Genomic DNA, 17581 nt, shown 5'->3' with positions numbered 1-17581 from the left:
ATACTAACTACACCGATTTTGGGTAACATTTCTAAAACTCTAGATTTCTTTAAATTCGTGTTTTTGACTTGAAATGTTGTTAGTTAATGTCTATGGCTCGTGTCTAGCATGATTATATGATTTGTATGCTCGATCTTGATGTTTTGGTGTAACTAGCTTGGAAATGAAAAGTGGATGCTTAATCCTCGATTTTGGATGAGTTAATGTTGTTAGATTGTTAAAGTGCATGTTTTAATTGTGTTACTAGTATCATTAGCCACATTTGGATGTGTAGGTTGATTAAGGAAACTTCAAAAACCCGATTAATGATTTTGTGATGTTTGACTAGGGTTTGATAGTTCTTGACATGAACTTTTGGATGCTTAAATGTCATGGAATGTTAATTGTTAGTGTCTAGTAGTAATGTATGCTTCATTACCTTCAAAACGGCATATCGTATGTGTAAATTGGATTCCCGAATCATAAAATACGTTTTACGAACTTGAATCTTGAAAATAAACCTTTCTCGATCAATTGACGAGTTTTCGTTTATTGTAAATGATGTTTTTGATTGATGATATGTGGTTAGTTGTATTCCTTGTCGAAATAGCTTTCCGATGATATAAAATACATGTTCTAATTGTTTGCGGATCATAAAATGTGATTGTTTGTGTTTTGGTTCGTGCACATTTAAAAAGCAGAAAAATAGCTGAAGCAGCAGGGTGGCGCGGCGCGCCATACCCCCCGCGCGGCGCGCCGATTGGGTCTGTCCAATTTGGTCAATTTTCGAATAATGTTTGGCATGCTACGCACCTCCGATTAACATGTAACTTGGCCAACATGCTCATATATGATTTCTAAGATTAGAAAAATAGTTCGGAACCCGTCCCGAACGTGTTGACTTTCGTTGACTTTGACCGACCAAAGTTTGACTTTTTGTCAAACTTAACCAAATGATTATGCAACCTTCCTAACTTATTTATATACTTGTATCTTGCATGAAACTTGACAATTTGCTTCACATGCTACATAATCGAGTCGTAACGAGCCATAGGACTAATTGAACACATTTCACCCGACCTTGTGTCGTAACCGGTTAATTGATATAACTTACTTGTTTAGGTCAAGGCTAAGCAACTTTCATGCACACGTTCACTTGTTGAAGTACTTTTATACTCGTGCACTCGAGGTGAGATCATAGTCCCACCTTTTCAACAACTTTTATACTTTTAAATCGTGGGCTGAGAAAACATATACTTTGTTACATCTTGTACTACTTACTTTTATGTTTTGAACACAAGTGTGAAAACAAACATTCCACGTGCGAGTTTAGAACAAAATCCTCAATTCGATTATCATTAGTTACACTTGCAGGGTGTAAGCGAGAACTTATATTGTGTGGCCATACGGGTTTAACAAACCCTCATTCGGACGGTTCGCTACCGTTATGCGGATGAAATATATTTTTGTGTTTTAGTGTGGGTTCTAGCACTGTGTGATGGGGTAACGTTGGTTAAGTTTTGATAATTGAGTGCTCGCGTATAACAACACTTTTGGAATGCAAATGATTTGGATAATCTACGTTATGGATATACAAAAATCTTGTGGTTCAAAGACAACGTTTAATACTTACTAAACCTATGATTTCACCAACGTTTTCGTTGACAGATTCTTCTATGTTTTTCTCAGGTCTTGCACGATATGTGATACATGCTTCCGCTCACTATTTGATACTTGCATCCGATGTCGAGTATACATGCATTTCATGGAGCGTCTTTTGACTTTACTTTAAACCGTGTCGCCTAGATTTCAATCGTACTTATAACATTGTAACTTAACTTTTGGTTGAACGATTCTTGTAAACTTTGAAACAAATCCTTATTTTGAAATGGAGGCGACATATTTTGGTCAAACGTTATCTTAAAGACTTATAATCAGGTAATGGGACCCACGTAGCCGACGCCGTCACTTGACGATTTGTCGGGGTCGCTACACTAAACCTATAACCAAAGAATCTAGATGATTCGATTTCTGAAGGAAATCACAGAAGATCTTTTTACGCATTCTAAATCCTTACAGAAGAATTTCTTCATTATCCATCGATTTTAGAAATTCTAAAATATCATCATATCTTTCGTTATAAATATCCTCGATATTTCTAAAGATATCTTCATAATGATTCTTGTCCGCAATTAATTATCTCTTTGCAATATCTTTATTACATCATAAAGGAAAACTGTTTAAGTTTCTATATTCCGTAAAATTTAAATTCAAATTTTGAATGATTTGAAGTAGTGTTGAGAATTGAAGCATGAGTTAGTATAATATAATGACGTCAGGCCAACATGATTATATTACAGTAAGTCATGCTAAATTTTTAATGAAAGATGATGATTCATAGACTTTATAATCATCATTTGCCATGTTACACGACTCTTACATTCTACTTAATCTCTGAACATATCAAGAAAATATATTCTTGATAGTTCTATCCTCAGTAATTCTGGTAATTTACCAAATCAAATCGTGATATTACGCTTAGAACAGTAGGTCCATTCGAAACTTCATACCTACAAATTCTGGACCATTACTCGCTTTACTTAGAGTCGAGAGGAGAATAAAAAGGCAAAGAGCTCCGACATATAAGGGAAAATATGTAGCCCGATAACAATACCGAAATTACAAACCGTGTATATCAATACGTATTGCAACGTAAAGACATGGGAGAATTAAAAACACTATAACCCCAAGGTAATAGTAGAAGAAAACAAATTCCTCTAGTGGTAAATGAAAAAGAAGAATGACTGAAATGATAGTCAGAAAAATATCCAGGATAAGAACTGGATGGAGCATTCTCACAATCTTTGGAAGTATGAATTGAGGAAGAAAGTATAGAAGTGGTGAAGATAATGAAAAGGAAGAAGCTAATTTATAGCAAAATTCCAAACACAGCAATTGAAGCAATTCACCTCATTTAATCAAAGAAAATTTCAAATTCCTTAATTACCGGAGAATCAAATCTTATGGATTACGAAGATTTCCTTTAATCCCTTGAATTCCGAAAATCAATCGTGACTACGTCAAAAGTTAAGGCGAACATTTAATTTCTCATTCACTCTTTTACAATAGCTTCGTTTATACGCTTCCTATAATCAAATCGTTTTATCCATATTATTCAGTAGTGATAAAACTTTATTTTTTTCAACTTATATTCATCATTACAATATTCTTGTTGTAAACAATGATGATCTCTATCAAACTTCATGACTATAATTTTCATGAACTACTCTATGTTTTGTCTACCCTAATATTGTGACATAAACACTCAAAGTTTTAAATAAGCTCAATACTATTCATAACACATTTCATGTGTTCAGTTTACTAAAATGCTCGTATAACACCATCATCCCTTTTGAGGATAACCTAGTCAAATGACACTCTTATTAATCCTTTAGATAACCTCCGCATTAATGATAAAATGCACTTTATAGAAGAACCTGTATTATTTAAATGCATGAAATAGAACAATATTCTATCCGTTGGAATTCACGAAAGGCCCCGAACCTACCTGGGAACGTGAAGACCAGATAAAACGTAAATATCCTCGTTTAGGTACGAACAACGCCGATTGATGGCAAAAACTAAATTTCGGGACGAAATTTCTTTTAACGGGTAGGTACTTTAACAACCCTCACTTTTTGACTTCCGATTTTACTAAAATACCTAGAGTTGTTATATACGAATAAATTTAACGTTGACCGAATAAACGTACGCTTAAAATAAATAATATAATTATAAATATTATAAATAAGATTATGATATATAATATAACATAATTACATCAATGAATATATATATATATATATATAATATTTATATTACTTTTGTTATTTAGTTAATAGAATATATAATTAACTAAATAATACATAATATTATAACATTTATAAAACTAATAAAAACTATAAATTAATAATCATAAATTTTAATTTTTATAAAAACTAAATATAATAATAATTTTTATATAAAATTCGTATTTAATAATTAAACAAATATAGAAATAAAATGTTAAATGTTCTTAGAAATATATTAAACAAATTTTTTTTTAGAATTTTATACAAAAAAAAAAAATCAAAACTATATCTACTTTTAATAAATAAATACAAAAATACAAACTACTTTTTCTTTTAAGATTTACTTTTAATAAATATACAAACTACTTTTCTTTTAAGATTTACTTTTAATAAAAATACAAACTACTTTTTCTTATTTTAACTTTTAAGATTTACTTTTAATAAAAATACAAACTACTTTTTCTTATTTTAACTTTTAAGATTTACTTTTAATAAAAATACAAACTACTTTTTCTTATTTTAACTTTTAAGATTTACTTTTAATAAAAATACAAACTACTTTTTCTTATTTTAACTTTTAAGATTTACTTTTAATAAAAATACAAACTACTTTTTCTTATTTTAACTTTTAAGATTTTACTTTTAATAAAAATACAAACTACTTTTTCTTATTTTAACTTTTATGATTTTACTTTTAATAAAAATACAAACTACTTTTTCTTATTTTAACTTTTAAGATTTACTTTTAATAAAAATACAAAATACTTTTTCTTATTTTAACTTTTAAGATTTTACTTTTAATAAAAATACAAACTACTTTTTCTTATTTTAACTTTTAAGATTTTACTTTTAATAAAAATACAAACTACTTTTTCTTATTTTAACTTTTAAAATTTACTTTTAATAAAAATACAAAATACTTTTTCTTATTTTAACTTTTAAGATTTTACTTTTAATAAAAATACAAACTACTTTTTCTTATTTTAACTTTTAAGATTTACTTTTAATAAAAATACAAAATAATTTTTCTTATTTTAACTTTTAAGATTTACTTATTTTATTTTAATTTTTTTTTACCTAACATTTTCAACTATAAATATCACATACATTTCTCATTTCAAACTTACACCTTAATCTCTCATTTCTCTCTTAAAGAACTACTTCTAGTTGATATCTCGGTCATTTACTTGCTTTACTTTCCTTTCTTGCGTGGAATACTTCAACTGCTATTTAAGGTGAGTTTCATTTGCTCCCTTTTATATATATTTTTGGGACTGAGAATACATGCGCTGTTTTTATAAATGTTTTATGAAATATGCACAAGTACTAAAACTAATTCTACGTGGGTTTAAACCAGAAATATACCCTTAGCTTGGTAACATTAAACTACTTGTCTATGTACGGTAGGCGTGAATCCTAAAGATAGATCTATTGGGCCTGACAAACCCCATCCTGACTATGGGATGCTTTAGTACTTCGAGGTTATTTTAAACACACCTGATCTGGTGTACTTCAGAGGGTAAAACATGAACGTTAAGGCTTGTTACCGGGTGCCTACAACTTATAGAATGCTTTTATACACTTGCTAGTGTACGGATATTTATGAAACTGAAATCTTGTGGCCTATTATTATAACGGAAATGATTGATTTTGATAAACTAATGAACTCACCAACCTTTTTGGTTGACACTTTAAGCATGTTTTGTCTCAGGTGACGAATAAGATGATTGCCATGATTGCTACCTGATGAATTAAATGCTGCTACATGGAGTCTTCATTTCATTACATTTACTTTGCATTAAGACTATTATTATTATTTCAGTTTAAATTTGATGTAAAACTTTTAATACTTCCGCTGTTTTATTAATAAATGTTTTATTCAAAACGTCTCATATAGAGTCGTTCTCGTTTATACAACTGTGATTTGATATAATTAGTCACAAATACCCTAGGCCCTAATTTGGGGGTGTGACAGATTGGTACCACATGTCATAACCCGTCCTTAACCATAAGAACGTGTTAGATAACGTATGATTTCATTGCGAGGTATTGACCTCTATATGCGACATTTTTAAAAGAACAACTGCATATATTTTACATTACAAACCATAATTCTTATTTTGATACAAGCTTTAGACAAAATAAAGATGATTATCGTTTAGCGATAATCTTAGACTTACAAACTTTACATGTGATGATAACAATACGATTTCTAGCATATTTTACATTACAAATCCTCCGATATGCAGTTTTATTTTTGACACAAATATGCATACTCAAGATCTTGTTTAAATTCAACATGTTGCAGCGGAAGCTTTTAGTTATCACCTGAGAATAGACATGTTTAAAACGTCAACATAAAGTTGGTGAGATATAGGTTTAATGCCGGCAGCAATATATATATATATAGACCACAAGATTTCATATATAAACATTTTCATAAAAATATTCTAAGTGGTTGAGCACTTGGTAACCATACTTAACATTTAATCACGTCGCATATTCCCTTTAATATGAAATCTTACTACACTGTACCAAGTGTAGTCACAAAACGAAGTACTGTGCAACCGTTGAATACTGGTCGTCCAGTCCGGTTGGGGTTGTCAGGCCCGATAGATCTATCAACAGGATTCGCGTTTACAATACCGCTGTAAATAATAGTTACCAAGCTACAGGGAAGTATGCCAGTGGTACAACTCAACGTAGAATATATTTTTCAGTTACTTGTGTCCATATCGTAAAACATAAAATACATGTATTCTCATCCCGAAATATTTAGAGTTTAAAAGTGGGACTATATACTCACTTTTGCCTTGAAGATATATATATTTTGACTTGGTCTCCGATTGATATCACGAACCTATCCATATATAATATATCAATACCTTTTCTTTTTAAAACAATCGTCACATATATATACTTATTATACTTTTAATACTTTTAATAATTTCTTAGTCCGTAGTTAGCAGTCCGATGTTAGTAATTCAATTTTAATGGTTCATTTTTAGGTGTTTTTTGAAAAACCAAGTTATACCTTGTTAAATTAGCATATATTTATGATATATTACAGGTCTTGAAGTATTTTAAAAGTTAAGTGAGAAGGATCTATTTAGTTTGCAAACAAGTTTGAAAACATTCAAACTATGTTCTTGTTGTTAAAATTTTATACCACAAAATAAGATAGCTATATATATATGAATCGAATAAGGTTATGAACAAAGTTACTACCTCAAGTTACTTGGACAAGATTGCTGTAAAAGAGAAGTAAAAATCTAGAACCAAAAGAGTGATGGAGTTGGATGAAAGATTGGAAGTAAACTTGTGTTCTTGAAAGGATTCTTGAAGTGTTTTTGTAAGGTTTTTCTTATGGTGTTTAAGTGATGTTTTTATGGCTAGATCTTCATGGATACTAGCTGAATGGTTATGGAGTTTCTTAAGAGTGTGTTTTAGTTAAAGGAAATGTGTAGTAAAATGAAAATGGAATGGAGTATAAATGGTGGTGTAAAAGGTGTATAAGTTTGTAATTTTGTGAAAAAATCTTTTAATCATGTGAAATTGTCATACTAGATAACAAAAGTAGTTACCTTATACATAAGGCATTGAACAAGGGCTGGTTGGTGGTGATTTGATGTGTATATACCAATAGTAAATACGTATAGAGGTTAGGTATGATACGAGTACATGTACTCTAGATATACGTATAGAAATCTTGTGAAAAATGGAATGAGAATTCAAATATAGCTATCTTTTGTGAATATACTTATATTGTTTTATGTATTTAAGTCCTTAAAAGTGATTAAATACATTACTTATACGATATATGTATAAACATTATAGGTCATAAGTATTTATGTCAAATAACGTTACGTATGGTTATCGTTTTGAAAACTTAGGTTAGTAGTTTCAAAATATACTTATAACTTATTGTTATTAATACAAAATGAGATATTAAAACATCCTTAGATCATGTTAAATATGTATATATACATATATATACACAAACGTATAATTATCATATGTTATATAGTTCGTGATATCATCGGTCAAACTAGACGGTCAAACGTTGTGTAAAACTCATTTCAAAAATATAAGTCTCAACAATTTGGATTGCTTATCATGTTGGTAAGGTTTAATTTATGTAAATATTAATATTATAAGTATAGAACGATCGAAAAAGTGCGGGTCATTACAGTACCTACCCGTTAAATAAATTTCGTCCCGAAATTTTAAAATTGTACCTATTTTGCGTCATCGAGAAACAAGTGTGGATACTTTTGTTTCATCTGATCCTCTCGTTCCCAAGTAAACTCGGGACCCCTTCGAGCATTCCAACGAACCTTAACGATCGGTATGTTGCTCTGCTTGAGCTGTTTAACTTCACGGTCCATGATTTCGATTGGTTCTTCGACGAATTGTAGTTTCTCGTCGACATGGATTTCTTCAAGAGGAATGGTGAGATCTTCCTTTGCAAGACACTTTTTAAGGTTCGAGACGTGAAAGGTATTATGTACTCCGGCGAGTTGTTGCGGTAACTCGAGTCGATAAGCTACCGGTCCAATGCGTTCGATGATCTTGAACGGGCCTACATATCTTGGGTTCAGTTTACCCCTTTTTCTAAAACGTATTACACCTTTCCATGGTGACACCTTTAACATAACCATGTCACCGATCTGAAACTCTAATGGTTTCCTTCGAACATCGGCGTAGCTCTTTTGGCGACTACGGGCTGTTTTCAATCTCTCCTTGATTTGTACTATCTTTTCAGTAGTTTCATGTATGATCTCGGGACCAGTTAATTGTCGATCTCCTACTTCATTCCAATAGATAGGAGATCTACACTTCCTTCCGTACAATGCTTCGAATGGTGCAGCTTTAATGCTCGCATGATAACTATTATTATACGAGAATTCTGCTAATGGTAGATACTTATCCCATCCGTTTCCAAAATCGATCACACATGCCCTGAGCATGTCTTCAAGAGTCTGAATTGTTCTTTCACTCTGCCCGTCCGTTTGCGGATGATATGCGGTACTCATATCCAAACGAGTTCCTAGTGCCTCCTGTAGTGATTGCCAGAACTTTGAGGTAAATCTACTATCACGATCAGATATAATGGAAATAGGTATTCCATGCCTTGAAACAATTTCCTTTATATACGATCGTAATAGTTTCTCCATTCTATCCGTTTCCTTTATAGGCAAGAAATGTGCAGACTTGGTGAGACGATCAACAATCACCCAAATGGTGTCGTATCCCCAGGCAGTCTTTGGTAACTTCGTGATGAAATCCATGGTAATACCATCCCATTTCCATTCTGGGATTTCTGGTTGTTGAAGTAACCCTGACGGCTTCTGGTGTTCTGCTTTGACCTTGGAACAAGTTAAACATTCCCCAACATATGTTGCAACGTCTGTCTTTAAATTAGGCCACCAATAACGTGTCTTAAGATCTTGGTACATCTTTCCAACTCCAGGATGTATCGAGTATCTTGTCTTATGTGCCTCGTTCAATATCAACTTCCTTAATCCACCCAACTTCGGTACCCAAATACGATTTGCAAAATATCGAATTCCATCTTCCCGTATAACGAGTTGCTTCTCATACTTCTTCATTATTTCATTTCTTATATTTTCTTTAGTAAGTGCTTCTTGTTGAACTTCTTTGATTTGTGAGTTGAGATTCATGCGAATTTTTATGTTTATCGCTCGTACTCGAATTGGTTCTCGTTCTTTTCTGCTTAGTGCGTCAGCCACCACATTCGCTTTCCCGGGATGATAACGAATTTCACAATCATAGTCATTTATTAACTCGACCCACCTACGTTGCCTCATGTTCAGCTGTTTCTGATCAAAAATATGTTGAAGGCTTTTATGATCAGTAAACACAGTGCATTTAACCCCATACAAGTAGTGTCTCCACATCTTCAATGCAAACACGACTGCTCCCAATTCTAGATCATGCGTCGTATAATTTCGCTCGTGAATCTTCAATTGTCGGGATGCGTATGCAATAACTTTCTTCTGTTGCATAAGAACGCAACCAAAACCTTGTCGCGAAGCGTCACAATATATTTCAAAATCATCGTTCCCTTTTGGTAACGATAAAATAGGCGCCGTAGTCAACTTCTTTTTCAGTAATTGAAATGCACTCTCCTGCTCAGAAGTCCATTCATATTTCTTCCCTTTTTGCGTTAACGCTGTCAATGGCTTAGCTATTCGGGAAAAATCTTGAATAAACCTTCTATAATAACCGGCTAAACCCAAAAATTGACGTATCTGCGTTGGTGTCTTAGGAGTCTCCCATTTTTCAATGGCTTCAATTTTTGCTGGATCAACCTGAATTCCTTTGCTACTAACAACGTGGCCAAGAAATTGCACTTCTTTCAACCAGAAAGCACATTTAGAAAATTTAGCATATAGCTGTTCTTTTCTCAACAACTCTAATATCAACCTTAAATGCTGTTCATGCTCTTGCTCACTCTTGGAATAGATAAGAATATCATCAATGAAAACGATAACAAACTTATCTAAATATGGACTACAAACTCGATTCATGAGGTCCATGAATACAGCTGGCGCATTCGTTAATCCAAACGGCATGACCAAAAATTCGTAATGACCGTAACGTGTCCGAAAAGCATAATATATATTTTCTTATGGGTGTTAAAGATTTCATATGTAAACATTTTAATAAAAATATTCTAAGTTGTTGAGCACTTGATAACCATACTTAACATTTAATCAACGTCGCATATTCCCTTTATTATGAAATCTTACTACACCGTACCAAGTGTAGTTACCGAAACGAAGTACTATGCAACCGTTGAATACTGGTCGTCCAGTCCGATTGGGGTTGTCAGGCCCGATAGATCTATCAACAGGATTCGCGTTTACAATACCGCTGTAAATAGTAGTTACCAAGCTACAGGGAAGTATGCCAGTGGTACAACTCAACGTAGAATATATTTTTCAGTTACTTGTGTCCATATCGTAAAACATAAAATACATGTATTCTCATCCCGAAATATTTAGAGTTTAAAAGGGACTATATACTCACCATACTGTATTTTGTAGTAAAAATACATATAACATCATTGATCAAGTACAAGGTTGGCCTCGAATTCACGAACCTATATCATTTATATCTTTATTAATATTCATATTTGTAATTGAACACATATTAGTTATAGCATTTTTATGTTAATATATATATATATATATATATATATATATATATATATATATATATATATATATATATATATATATATATATATATATATATATATTTATGTATGCACTTTATTTGTTTATCCAAAACAGTAGTTCTATTATACTAAGTTAATATTAGTAAAATATAATGATAATAACATTAACAATATTTTTATGTTCATAGTAAATCTATTAATGATAATAACAATAATATTAATAATAATACTTTGTAAAAATATTAATTTTGCTATTAATGATATTTATGATTTTGGTTTTAGTAATTACATAATAATAATAATAGTAATACTTTTGTTAAAAAACCCTATTATTTGTAAAAAGGTACTAATACTAATATTTACAAAAAAAAATGATAATATTGGTTATAATATCTATATTTACATAATAATAAGGATAATAATAATAATAGTTATAATACAAATAATATTCTTAATTATAACTATAATCATAATTATAATGTTAACTAATACTTTTAGGTGACAAAATCTTTAATAATACTTACGTTAATGATGTTAATAATAATAATAATAATGATATTTATAATACATAATAATATTAATAATAATAACAATAACAAAATAATAGAAGTGTTACCTTAATGAAACAAGCTTAAAAAAAATTAAACATCCTTGCCCGGGCTCGAACCCGCGACCTCTCACTCCCTCACAAACACCTTTAACCATTAGTCCAAGACTGTTTTCTGAATTAAAGCGTAATCCATTTAAATATAACACGTTTTCTTTGTGTTTCTTTTCTTCTCTTAAATTTAAACGTACCATAGTACCAAAAGAATTTGGGTTTCGGCCCAACTAGGAATTTGGCAAGTCCAAACCAAGGGAATCGATCCACAAGCCCATTTGATATGTCTGCTATTTCGAATTTAACCTAAACGACTTGTTATTTTATATTTTTTTTTTCTTGTCGATGGGAAAGCAACGAATCAACAGGTGTTCATCTCCTTTACAGCTCATCCCCTTTAATCATTATTATCATATAACTCCTCATCATCATTTAAATTATTGTATCATCTAATCATCAATATTTAATTATGAGTTCGTAACAGAAAAACAATAGAGTGACTTGATTTCATTTAACAGCTCATCAAGAATTCTTGTGGTAATAGCAATCGAACAAGAGGAATACAGAAGATGGTTGTGTGGGCCTGATCGAATAAGAAATCATGGACTTTAGTTATCAATTTTGATGCAGTCGACAGTGACTCATAGGCAGAAGGAGAGAACGTTTTGCATTATAAAAAGGGAAAGTAAAGAATTTGATCTGTAGTTAGAAACAAAAGGGTTTCAGTTTCTTTGATATTGGGTTTGGGTGTCGGTTCATACGAGCAGCAGCAGTAGCCTTAGTAATCATGTTGGTGTTGATGATGGTTGTTAGAAACAAAACATAAAATGATAGATGGTGATGTTGTTTAAATGGTGAAGGTGGTTTCGAGGGAGTGTAGTGTGTAATGGTGGTTTTTCATTTAAGAGGGAGGTGTGGTTTATGATGGTGTTGATGTGCTGTAACAGAAAAACAGGAACAAAGGTAGCGGGTATATATGATAATCGATGGTTGGGTCTTGTGAAGTGATGATTGTTTGAGTAGAAGACAGCCGTAATAGTAACAACATAATAGGTTGTTTTGTGGTTATGAATGGTTGTTGCAATAAAAGAAGTGGGTTTATATATTTGTGTAAGAGATGAACAGAATTGAAATACTGGATCATCATGCGAGAAAAAGAAAAACCCAGATAGATAGATGATTTACCTACGATACTAGACTGAACTTGAAAGAATAATTACAGCAGTTACTCGATCAGTATATAGTAGCGGGTTGCAAGAGGTGATGAGGATGGTGATAGGTTTTCTTGGTGTTAACCGGTGAGGGTTGTAAGGTTTCAAGGTTTCAATTGATGATGATGGTAGGGATGACGGGTGCTTAGTGGTGGATTGAGGTGGTCCGATGAAGTGGCGATGGAAGTTCGAATATAATCTCGGTGGTGGGTGTGATAAGAAGAAGGTAGAATTTAGATTGTGGAATATGTAATCTGTAGTATGTATGTGTATATAAATAAAGATGATAGATATTTTGTGTGATTCCAATCAATTCCAACTAATCTTTGTTTGTTATAGAAACATAAGGAATCAATTTGTACTGGAGGTTTGACAAAAAAAAAAAAATCGATTTATAAATGAGTTGGAAAACGATGGAAATCAAGAATACATATGCATTTTTTTAAATCCATATATTTATATAATTCAGTATTTTATTAAATTAAAATTAATAATAATGATAATAATAGCAATAACTCTAATAATTAATAATTAATAATTTGATAATAATACTAATAATATTAATGATGATTTTATCAATAAAAAAAATAATAATAAATGAATAAATAAATTTAATATTTAATCTTATATATTTACAATTAGTATTCATGTACATATATGTATATATACATACTTAATTATATATGAATCTATTTACAAATAGTTGTTCGTGAATCATCAGGCATGGTCAAAGGGTATCTAATCATCCAAATATAGATTTCAGACTTTCTAGACTCATTACTTAACCAGTATAATAAATATAACGATATTTATATTTTATTTCATTAAATATGTATAACGATTTAAATTAATATTATATATATTTATACGCGTATTATACATACATAGTTTTTATACTTTTACTACACTTTAACTTTACATTTACTTTACTTTTACTTTACTTTAACTTTAATAATTCACTTTAATAATTCATACTTTAATAATTCACTTTAATAATTCATACTTTAATAATTCATACTTTAATAATTCACTTTAATAATTCATACTTTAATAATTCACCTTAATAATTCATACTTTAATAATTCACTTTAATAATTCATACTTTAATAATTCACTTTAATAATTCAAAAATCTATTATAAATAGAATTCAATAGGTTTCATTATTTCATAGAAACTCGAAAATATATTTCTCTAAACTCTCTCAATCGATTTATATATATCTATATATATATATATATATATTTGCTCTGTATTATTTCAAGATATTATTAGTATACATAAAATATTACGACGGAGTGATGTCCGAGTGATTTCAAAATAGTTTTTTGAATGAGTCGAAGCTAAGGAAATTATGGGTTATAACTATGGAGGTGATGGGTATGGTTCATGGGTATGCTCGTGAGGTCAATCTAGTGTTTATCATCTCCGTTGCGTCTACGTACTTTCCTGCAATATTGAATCTCAATATTGATACGTGAGCACTCATAACTTAACTTTTATATATCAATAGTGTATCCCTGACTAGTGCTCGGGTATATAGGATTATGCATGCTTGTACATTCGATATTGTCCTTAGATAGGTTTGTTGAATCCTGAATTAGATACATATGCTACTGAGATAGGGTATATGATATGCATGTCATTGGAAAGCTAGCAAAAAATTAAGAACTTTTCATTTAGATATTGAATGGTTTCGATGAACGGCTTAGAAGTTATAGTCAACTGAATTTTAGTATTATTGTTAAAATGATTATTATTACTATCGTCGTTATTATTTTAATAGAAATATCATTGTTATTATAAAATATCATTATTACTATTATGTTAGTATTATCATTTTATTATCATTTTATCATAATAACATTTTTAGTAAATATAAATATTGTTTTTTTTATAGAATAATAATTATTATTATTACAAAATAATACAACTTTTACTATGATCAATATTATTTTATCAAATAAATAGGGGATACAAAGATATTTTTCACCACGCGTAATATAATTACATTAATAATACTTACCACTATAGTTTTACGATATTAAGTGAAGTTTATAAATTTTACTACTTAAGATATATAAAAGTATATTTTATCATATATAAACGTTAATATAAATTTTTATTAATAAATGACTTTTATTATTATAAAATCTAATAAATATATTTAAATATATAAAACGACTATAGTTAAGTTATATAATAAACACGTATAAATTTTAGAAGTCATTTTGGGTCAAGTTGACTTTTGTTGACGTTTGCATATTAGTCTCGAGCATTAGGATTGTGGTACACTATGACTTGACCAAAAATTATTAGATAAATATTGACCAACATATAAATATATATAATTAATATAGGTTCGTGAATCCGAGGCCAACCTTGCACTTGTTAAATGACGTTATATGTATTTTTACTACGAAATACAGTATGGTGAGTTTCATTTGCTCCCTTTTATATATATTTTTGGGACTGAGAATACATGCGCTGTTTTTATAAATGTTTTACAAAATAGGCACAAGTACTAAAACTAATTCTATGTGGGTTAAAACCAGAAATATACCCTTAGCTTGGTAACATTAAACTACTTGTCTATGTACGGTAGGCGCGAATCCTAAAGATAGATCTATTGGGCCTGACAAACCCCATCCTGACTATGGGATGCTTTAGTACTTCGAGGTTATTTTAAACACACCTGATCTGGTGTACTTCAGAGGGTAAAACATGAACGTTAAGGCTTGTTACCGGGTGCCTACAACTTATAGAATACTTTTATACACTTGCGAGTGTACATATATTTATAAACGGAAATCTTGTGGTCTATTAATATATTGAAATGATTGTTATGATAAACCTATGAACTCACCAACCTTTTGGTTGACACTTTAAAGCATGTTTATTCTCAGGTATTAAAGAAATCTTTCGCTGTGCATTAGCTCATTTTAAGGATATTACTTGGAGTCATTCATGGCATATTTTGAAAGACGTTGCATTTGAGTCATTGAGTTCATCAAGATTATTATTATGTCAATTATAGTTGGATGTATTATGAAATGGTGTGCATGCCGTCAACTTTCGTTGTAAAGAAAGTTTGTCTTTTAAAAATGAATGCAATGTTTGTAAAATGTATCATATAGAGGTCAAATACCTCGCGATGTAATCAACTATTGTGAATCGTTTATAATGTATATGAACGGGTCCTTTCACCAAATATTTTAAAATCGATAACACGTTTCATTAAAAGCCACGAATCGGGATTAAACCAATGAGCGGTAACGGCTAAATAAGAATTTGCCGTTCCATGTGGTGCGCTCCAAACATCACAAGTTATAGAAACCCTATGTTTATATGTTCGAAAACCTTCAATTATTTCAGTTTTAGCCTTTTTCCATAATTTAAAGGCGTCACGTCTTAAGGTAGAACGACTTACATTGCTATATCGCGGTTGTAGTCGATTCCGAATTAGCTCCGTAAGCCTTGGATTGTCGAAGTGGTTGAAAGGAAGCGCTTGTTGAATGACAAACCTTGACAAATCTTGCCGAAGAGCTTCGGCATCGTATTCAAAAATCGAACCATCGGCCCGCATTGTTTGTTGTCTCGGGTCTTGCCTTGCACTACAACTTTTGTCAAGATGTTTTCTTAACGTTGTATTACCCGAAACACCCATGAACTTCATACATTGTGTACAACGAGCTTTTTCCGCACCATCCTTCATTACACACAACTCGAATTTGGACCAAACGTCCCCTTTTCGCTTTGTTTCTTTTTTGTAATCAATATCGGCCGTAGTGTAGCCTTGTGAAGATGTTCCAACGGAAGCGAAACCGGAAACGGAAGCTTGTGAATTATCCATTATGGGATAATTAGACTAGAGATTAGAGAATATTTAGGGATTTAGAAATAAATATGAGAATGTTTGTTGGTGCATTTTCAACCAAGGCATTACCATGTATTTATAATGGACTATGTGGGGTTAAAATGGTAAAAAAAAAACTCAAAAAACTGCAAAAAAGGCTGAAACTGCAAAAAAAAAAAAAAAAAAAAAAAAAACGGCTAGTTTTTTGAAAAACCGGATCGGATCCGGATCCGGATCCAAACCGGATCGGATAAAATCCGGTTTATATCCGGAAAAAATCCGGTTTTCTTGAAAAACTGGATCCGGGTGGAACCGGATCGTATCTCGGATCCGGATCCGGTTTTTGCTGTGTCCGGTTTTGCTTGGATCCGGTTCCGGATCGGGTCACCGGATCGGATCTGGATCCCGTTTTTTTGCCCATCTATAGTTTAGATATTAGAGTTTAGATATTAGGGTTTAGATATAAGGGTTTAGAAATTTAGCCCGTTCGTGTTAAAAACTCAATCTAAATCCTAAATCTAAACCCTAAATCTAATCGGGATAAATTTTACTTCACAAAACATGAAGAAAAAAAAAACGTTCATATTCTTCACGAACAATATTATCTTGAATGTTATTTTTGTCGATCGTTTTCCCGCCTAAATAACAACATTCATCACAAAGTGTCTCTTCTAAATGTTCATATTTTCGTGTGATCTTGATGCCGGAAAAAAAAAAATCCAAAAAAAACGAATTTTTTTTTTTTTGCTTCCCCCGCTTCCCCTCGATTGGTTACTTCCCCATTGATCCTGCCCCTATATATATATATATATATATATATATATATATATATATATATATATATGAAATAAATGTAAATCTTATATTTATATTTAATA

General features: G+C 31.0%; 1 protein-coding gene across 2 annotated transcripts in view; it reads right to left on the bottom strand.

Moving 5' to 3' along the window:
* LOC139851632 (glutathione S-transferase 2-like) overlaps positions 1-17581 on the bottom strand; it is a 54290-nt gene that overhangs the window by 32127 nt on the left and 4582 nt on the right. The window lies entirely within an intron of this gene.

The sequence above is a fragment of the Rutidosis leptorrhynchoides genome, chromosome 6 (genome assembly GCF_046630445.1).
Source record: "Rutidosis leptorrhynchoides isolate AG116_Rl617_1_P2 chromosome 6, CSIRO_AGI_Rlap_v1, whole genome shotgun sequence".
NCBI classification, from domain to species: domain Eukaryota; kingdom Viridiplantae; phylum Streptophyta; class Magnoliopsida; order Asterales; family Asteraceae; genus Rutidosis; species Rutidosis leptorrhynchoides.
Note: the sequence above shows the minus strand (reverse complement) of the source record. Positions and strands in the feature narration are given on the sequence as shown.